Source organism: Elaeis guineensis, chromosome 11 (assembly GCF_000442705.2).
Source record: "Elaeis guineensis isolate ETL-2024a chromosome 11, EG11, whole genome shotgun sequence".
Taxonomy (NCBI): Eukaryota; Viridiplantae; Streptophyta; class Magnoliopsida; order Arecales; family Arecaceae; genus Elaeis; species Elaeis guineensis.
In genome coordinates, this window is record NC_026003.2 from 106,458,014 (window position 1) to 106,466,628 (window position 8,615).

Here is an 8,615-nt window from a genome sequence, read left to right on the forward strand (position 1 = left end):
AAAAGAGAGAATATGGTTTGGACTGACCTTGTCATGTGGAATAGCCAGTCAGGAGCTTATGCCTGGGACAGCCTCCACAGGTTTATGTGTGGAAGAACTTGATCCGAGAAAGATCATGAATGATTTGATCCGAGAAAGATCATGGCCACTTTGATCCGAGAAAGATCATAAATAGTTCGATCCGAGGAAGATCACAGAAATCGATCCGAATAAAAGATCGTCGCATGATCCTGGTTAGTCCAAAGCCAAAAAGGAATAAAAGGTTATCAAACCGAAGATGTGAAACATGAAACATATAATATAAAATTCAACAATGAATGAAGATTTCACCTGATGATGTATGATGATACATATGCATATTTGTGATAATATTTTAGTTATTATATATATATGAGTTTTCTCAAATGTATTGGTTTTAGAACATTAATTTTATCTACTGGCTTGATGTGCATGTGCAGTGATTCTTACTGAGCTGGAGAAGCTCATATTTCCCTTCTTATTTTTTTTCTGACTCACAAGATGCTTAGTTGGATGGTTCGGGCGAGAGCAATTGAGAACTGAAGCTTTTAGTAGTTTAGTTAGCTTAAATTCTCTGATACCAATGAACATTTGAATAATTGTATTGAACAAGTTTACAATTGATTTGAAGTTGTGACTCGGTTGATTGATTTGGTAATTACTTGGTTATTTAAAATTTTTAAAAAATATTAAATTAATAGGCCTTACATGATCCTAAGGTACTGCTCTAGGGTTTGTGTGGCCGTGTCACGTGCCCAACTCAGGTGATGGGTTTGGGGTGTGACATTCCATGCACCATTTCCCTCCTATAAGGTAGTGACCCTCCTTCAACATGGCTGCAAACCAGAATACACAACCAATCTCTCTATCCCAAGGATCTAAGATGCGTAAAGCCTTTGTTACTGTCTCCTCCAAAATGGAGGAAACAAAATTTTATTTCGATCAAGCAGCATTAGTTGTTGATCATGGCAGGTAGATCAAAGAAGGTGATGTTCAAAATAAAAGAACAAGCCGTAAGATAATCGAGCACATCTCGATCTACACAGTACACAAATATAATGAAAACAAGATCTTTTGTAGAGAAAAGATAATTAGAACAAATGTGTCCATGGGCAAGACATCCTCAACATTCTTCTATTAATAATCCACGACACAACTAAGTACAAAATTAAAGAAGAAGAAGAAAAATAAAAAGACTCACACAGACTCTCTTTTACAAAAGAAAAGCACTTATTTTTCTCTCAAAAAAGAATCTCACATCACTTATTTTTTTCTCTTTTGAATCCTTCCTTTTGGTTGCTATTTTCACTGCTCTCAAACTACATAACCTTCTCACAAGTCCTCCTTTTAAATAGAGCTCATCACCAGGTGAATCCAAATCCAAACCGTATCAAATCGGACTTCTATTCCCTATAGAATCGAAGAAAGAAGCTCAACCATCGGATCTGCATCGCACGGCCCAGATTAGCGCTTAAAATCATTCGGATCAAGCCTAAATCAATCGAGAAAAATCCTCAGCTGTCCAATCAAGATTGGGAGCGAGATCTACCATTCGATCGCACCTTCGATCCACCGAATATCGTATAGACCGCGAGAAATGTTCGGGAAAACGACGTCGGTCCATCGTGGACCGCGAGAAACACCCTGAAAATGGACGTTCGGTCCATGCGCCCCACTGTGGACTGCGAAAATGCGGTAGACCGCGTACGCCGTGCATTGGGTCGCGCTCGCACATGGTTCTGGGCCGGGCCTAGCCTGCTTGCTGGGTCCAGGTCGGGTCTTCTCACATAGGCTTCAATCCTAACAATTCTCCCACTGAAGACATGTGCCGAACTCATGAGAACATCGTCCCTGGAGGCCTTGCCAACCTTCCACTCCTCACGTAGCTCAAGATCGAGAAAAGCCTTGCTCCAATTGAACTTCTCTCGAGTCACTGGCTTTGTCAACACATCTGTTGGATTTGTATCTTTATGTATTTTCAGCAATGAGACTAGACTATCATCAACCACATCTCTCACAAAATGATAGCGAATATCAATATGCTTCATTCGAGAGTGAAATGTCAGATTTTTCACCAAGTGCAACGTGCTTTAACTATCACAATTCATCCTCATCATATCTTGCTTCACCTTGAAGTCTTCAAGAAGCTTCTTGAGCTAGATAACTTCTTTACATGCGTATGCCACTGCAATATACTTTGCCTCTGTAGTTGATAATGCCACCATTGACTGAAGCTTAGACTCCCAGCTAATAGCACCGCCGCCCATGGAGAACACATAGCCTATAGTAGATCTCCTTGTCTCGATCACCTGCAAAATCAGAATCAACATACCCAATGCACTCTAAACCTACTGAACCATAACAGAGTGAATGATCAGTAGTCTCCCTCAGATATCGGAGGATCCACTTTATTGTTGTCTAATGGTCGCTACCTGGATTTGCCATATACTGGCTCATAACTCCCACTGCTTGTGCATACCATAGTAAACATAAGGCTCCTTACTATTGATGAATATGGTACCCAGGCCATGTCAGTTTTTTCTGTTTCCGTATTGGGTGATTGCTCTACTGACAGTTTTAACTGAATAAAAAATGGAGTAGACACCGGCTTTGTATTCTGCATATTGACGTGCCGCAAAATTTTCTCCACATATTCCTTTTGTGAAAGCCAGATCTTTCTATCCTTTCTCTCCTATAGCACCTTCATCTCGAGTATTTAGTTCATAGCTCCTAAGTCCTTCATCTCGAACTCCCCAGCCAACTGAGCTTTTAAATATGATATTCGACTCTTGCTGTTCCCTACGACCACCATATTGTCGACGTATAACAGTAAGATACAGAAGCTTCCGTCATCATAATCACAGAAATATGTACAATGATCTACCTCCAGTCGATCAAATCCCAAACTCATAATAAAGGAATCAAATCGTTGGTACCAACACCTTGACTTCTGTTTGGGACCGTACAATGATTTGTTCAACCGACAAACCAATTCCTCCTTGACTTTTTCAACAAAATCTTCAGGTTGTGCCATATAGATCTCCTCTTCCAAGTCATCATGCAAGAAAGCCATCTTTACATCCATCTGCTTGAGCTCCAAATCCATGACTACCGTGATCGCCAAGACAACTCGAATAGTAGTAAGACGAACCACTGGTGAGAAAATCTCATCAAAATCAATTTCTGACTTCTGAGCATAACCCTTCACCACCAAATATGCTTTGAACCTCTTCACATTTCCATCTGTATCTTTCTTCACTTTATAGACCCACCGACATCTGATCAGACTCCTCTCCTCCAGTAGAACTACAAGCTCCCATGTCTTGTTCTTTCGAAGTGACTCCATCTCCTCCTCTATAGTACAATATCACTTTTCAGCATTGGTGGACTACATGCCTCCTTGTATGAAGTTGGTTCGTCCTCCTCCGCTAAAGCAATATAGGCACAAATATGGTTAACAGAAGGAATAAAAGAAGTGACATAGTCATCATACCGGACAGGAGGTCTAATGATCCTCCTAGGCCGCTTAGACTCCATTGGTGGCTCTTCTAGTGAGATAGCATCCTCAGAGGATTGCGGAGACTCCGCACCTGGTCCATCATCAACTACCTCATCGATCTCCTGTACTTGCTCTGCTTGCACTTCATCACCTGCATCAAAGAACTTAACAGAAGTAATGGCTTCATCATCTTGCTTTTCCTTGGTGTCTTGAAAAGATTCTTTATTAAAAATAATATCTCGATTAACAATGATCTTGTGGGTAGTAGGGTCCCACAACCGATACTCCTTTACTCCTTTAGCATAGCCAAGAAAGATGCACCTTTGAGAGTTTCTGTCCAATTTTATCCTCTTTTCTTTTGGAATCCACATATATGCATCACAATCAAAGACATAGAGATGAGAATAATTTACTGGCTTGCCGCTCCAAAATTCTTCTAAAATTTTCAACCCAAGTGATTTTATCGGTGCTCGATTGATCAAGTAACAAGCCGTACATGCAACCTCTGTCCAAAATTTCTTGTCAAGTTTTGCAGTGCTTATCATACTATGAACCTTTTCCATGAGTGTTCTATTAAACTTCTCTGCCACACTATTTTGCTGTGGTATCCTAGGAACCGTAAGCTATCGCCGAATTTCATGCTCACTACAAAACTCATCAAACTCTTTGGAGCAATATTCTCCTCCATTATCAGAATGTAGGTATTTAATTTTCAAATCTTTTCATTTTCCACTCGGGCCTTAAATTTCTTGAAGGTTTCAAAAACATCAAATTTTTGCTTCAGGATATATATTCAAGCCTATCGAGAATAGTCATCAATGAAAGAAACGAAGTAGGAACATCCATCCAATAATCTATTAGGCGACTCTCAAGTATCTGAGTGAATTAGCTCAAGAAATTCCTTACTCCGCTACTGTGATAAAGAAAAAGAGATCCTTCTTTATTTACCATAGATGCAATTTTCATAAAATTCCAGTGGTGCTGACTTGTACCCCGAAAGAAGCTCTTTATTTGATAATAATTGTAGCCCATGTTTGCTCATATGTCCCAGACATTGATGTCAAACCGTCGGAGATACCATCTTTGAACTTGCTATTGCCGCCTCTCCCACCTGAGTCTCACCCATCAATTTATAAAGACCACCTATTTGTACTCCTTTTATCATCACTAAACACCCTTTGGACACCTTCAATTGATCTTTCTCTCCAATAAATTTTAAGCCTTGCTTACAAAACTTTTCAAGTGACAATAGACTCTTACGCAGTACAGGAATATGCCGTACATTGAAAATCATCCGAACTATACCATCAAACATCTTAATTCGAATATCTCCCACTCCAATCACAGGACAAGTTGTATTGTTACCCAAATAGATATCTCCTCCATCCAATGATTTATATGTATGAAACCACTCCCTAAAAAGAGTCATGTGAAAAGATGCCCTCGAATCCAAAATTCAATAATGTGTAAGCTCAGATCTTTCCAATGCCGTCAATGCATCCCCATCATCTGAAGTAGCTGAATCAGTTTCACTTTCTGCTATATTGTCTTGAAAGTTTTTCGATTCAGATTTTGTATCAACTCCTTTAGTCCGGTAATCTTTCTTTACATATCCTGTTTTTTTCATAATTTTAGCATTTTACCTTCTTTTTGCCCTTGAATTTAGATCTTGTCTTCCCTCGATCACCACATTCTCTTTCGAAAGGCCTATCCATGCTACCAATGCCTCCCCCGAAGAGCTTCCTTGGCTAGATTTCTATCTCATCTCTTCTGTAAGCAATGATGCAACAACAGACTCTATATTAAAGATTTTAACATGACTCAAGTTCATAATAAGATTATCCCAAGACTCCAACATCGAATAAAATAGAATGCTAGCTTTTTTTTCATCATCAATTCTGACATCCAAGGCTACAAGCTTGCTCACAATGGAATTGAATACACCCAAGTGCTCTTGAATTGATGCCCCATCCTTCATCTTCAGATTGTATAATTACCGTCTTAAAAAAAATTTATTTACCAAAGACTTACCTTCATAGAGGTTCTTCAATTTTTTTCAAACCTCTTTTGCAGTAGTCTCGATCTCGATATTGAACAATACTGAATCATCCAACATCAAATAGAGGTTAACCATTGTCAGCTTATCTTTCTCTTCATATTGCGCATCCGTCATCTCTTATAGTTTGCGTTCTTTTTCTTGTAAAGCAATTTCATAACCATCTTTGATTAATACCGCCTGCATCTTCATCTTCCAAAGTACAAAGTTTGATTCATCAAATCTCGGTATCTCATATTTTATTGTCGTCACCTTGCCCGCCATTATTTCAGATTAAACCAACTATAAAAGAATCTCCTGCGCTTTGATACCAAACTGAAAGAACAGGCCATGGGATAATCGAGCACACTTCAATCCACAGCACACAAACACAGCGGAAACAAGATCGTTTTGTAGGAAAAAGATAACTAGAATAAACGTAAATTGTAAAATAGGAGAGATAATCAAACAATAAAAGTAAGAGAAAAGAAAGCATACCAGATTTACGTGGTTCGGTCTGATTGTTGGCCTACGTTCATGGACAAGACTTCCTCAATATTCTTTTATTAATAATCCACGATACAACCAAATACAAAATTGAAGAAGAAGAAGAAAAATAAAAAGGCTCACACAGACTCTCTTTTACAAAAGAAAAACACTCTTATTTTTCTCTCAAAAAGGAATCTCACATCTCTTATTTTTCCTCTCTTGAATCTTCTCTTTTGGTTGCTGTTTTTACTGCTCTTAAGCTACATAACCTTCTCACAAGTCCTCCCTTTAAATAGAGCTCGTCACCAGATGAATCCAGATCCAAACCGCATCAAAATCGGACTCCTATTCGTTGTAGAATTGAAGAAAGAAACTCAACCATCGGATCTGCATCACATGGCCCAGATCAGCACTTAAAATCATTCGGATCAAGCCCAAATCAACTGGGAAAAACCTCAGCCGTCCAATCAAGATTGGGAGCGAGATCTACCGTTCAATCGTACCTCCAGTCCACCGAATATCGCATAGACTGTGGAAATATCCGAAAAACGGCATCGATCCATCGTGGACCGTGAGAGACACCTTAGAAACGGGTGTTGATCCACGGGCCCCACCGTGGACCGCAAAAATGCGGGTAGACCGCATATGCCGCACGTTGGATTATGCTTGCACTGGGCCGTGTTTGTGCATGGTTTTGGGCCGGGCCTGGCCTGCCTGCTGGGTCCGGGTCGGGTCTTCTCACATGGGCTTCAATCCTAACACAAAACACGCTTGCTTGGGAGGCGAATGTCACTAGATCATGGATTACCTGGAGGCTGGCTATGCCCAATACATTCTTCGTCGCCTGCCCCACCAGAAATATTGTCTATCAATTCATGACTGGAGGCCGTATCAGAGACAACGGATTTACACTCCAGGTTAATCATTGGGATCATTTTAAGGAAGGCGTTCCGCATCAAATGAAGCTCAAGATGAGTGCAAATCTAATTAATCTCCCTTTAGTCTGCATGAACTCACATGCAGTAGCAGCAATCGTGGCTAGTTTTGGGCTCCCTCACAGAGCAAGCCAAAGTTGTCTCAAGTGGGAAGATCTTATGTTATTTGATCTAGACTTCTTCGGTGAAGATGTTGAAGACATCCCTGAGTCAGTAAATGTCACTGTTGGTCCGTTCACCTACAATGTTCAAGTTAGAATTAATTTTATTTCTGAGCAAGTTCCTCCAGGTTCGCCTGCATCTTAGAAGAGTTCTGACAAAGATGACGAGGACTGGGATTACTGGTTTGGATCTGGTGGTAGATCACCTCACCGGATGGTAGGAAGAGACCGACAAACCAGTCGGAATGCTCACACTCGATGAGGCAAGGCCCTGGGCTGCAAACCAACAGTCCTAAGCTTAGTATGGAACCCCTACAGGAGATCCCTACTGCCTAGTTCGACTAATACCCATAGAGACTCTCAGGATAAGGGTTGGGTAGCTGGTCTTATCCGAAAACTTCTTCCTGTGGCCAGACCCTTGGGCTAGGCCAGCTACCACTCTGGTTCTAAACCTGAATGCATGGACTCCTAGGCGACAGATTCAAATTCAAATCTTACTTACTGGTAAAAATCTCAACAGATACTCCTACCGATTTGAAGCAAAAAACCCTATCTTCGGCTAACGGTTCTCTACTAGCCTTGAATCTAAGAGTACCTTTACTGGCAACAAAAATCCTAACTCACTGAAATTAGCTCTGACATTCCTGTTTATCAGTTTTTGACAGAGTTCTTAATGCTTGTAAAGGGTCTTACTGTCATGGCCAGGACTAAATGATCTCACTCAAACCCATCAAAAACTGCCAACTAGTAAGAAGAGTGACGTCCTCTTGATCGCCTCATGCAGCGTAGTGCTAGACTGCGAACCAAAAAAATCAAATCAATGGGCTTGGTGGAGGACTCCCTAATAGTTGCACATATTCATTTTATCAACTCACTGACAACAACCCAAATCACAAAATGGGGAAGAAATTGGGATATTATTTGAGACAGATGACCGTCTTAGCTCAGTGCAAATACTGAAAGCCATGGAGCTCCAGCAGTGGAGTGAAGACTGGTCAAGGTTCAGAAGTAACTGCAAGATGAATGTATCAGTGGTAATCCTAGGAAACCTTTTGAAGCACAAATGAAGGTGGTCATCCCAGCTTTTCTCTTTACCTTCTGCACTACATCCTGTATATACTAGTACTCCTATATTAGAGTTGGTCTGTTGTTTACGTGCCCCTAGTACTCTCCAAGCCTAATCATTGGTTGGCATGCATTCTAGGTTTGCTACTGAAGCCTGTTTTCTCTCTCTGTTCTCTCTGGGGGGCTAAAACAGTTGACCTATTTTTGTAAATGATATTAAGCTGGAATACAAGAGGAATAGGTAGATCAAAAAGAGGCGTGCCATCAGAGAAACTATAAAGAAATCAAAATGTTCGATAGTTTTGTCTCCAGGAAACCAAAACGAGACCAAATGAATTAGAGGTTACAAAATCAATATGTGGCACAAGATTGCAAGGTTGGATATCCAATGATGCATTAGGATGTTGGGGGAC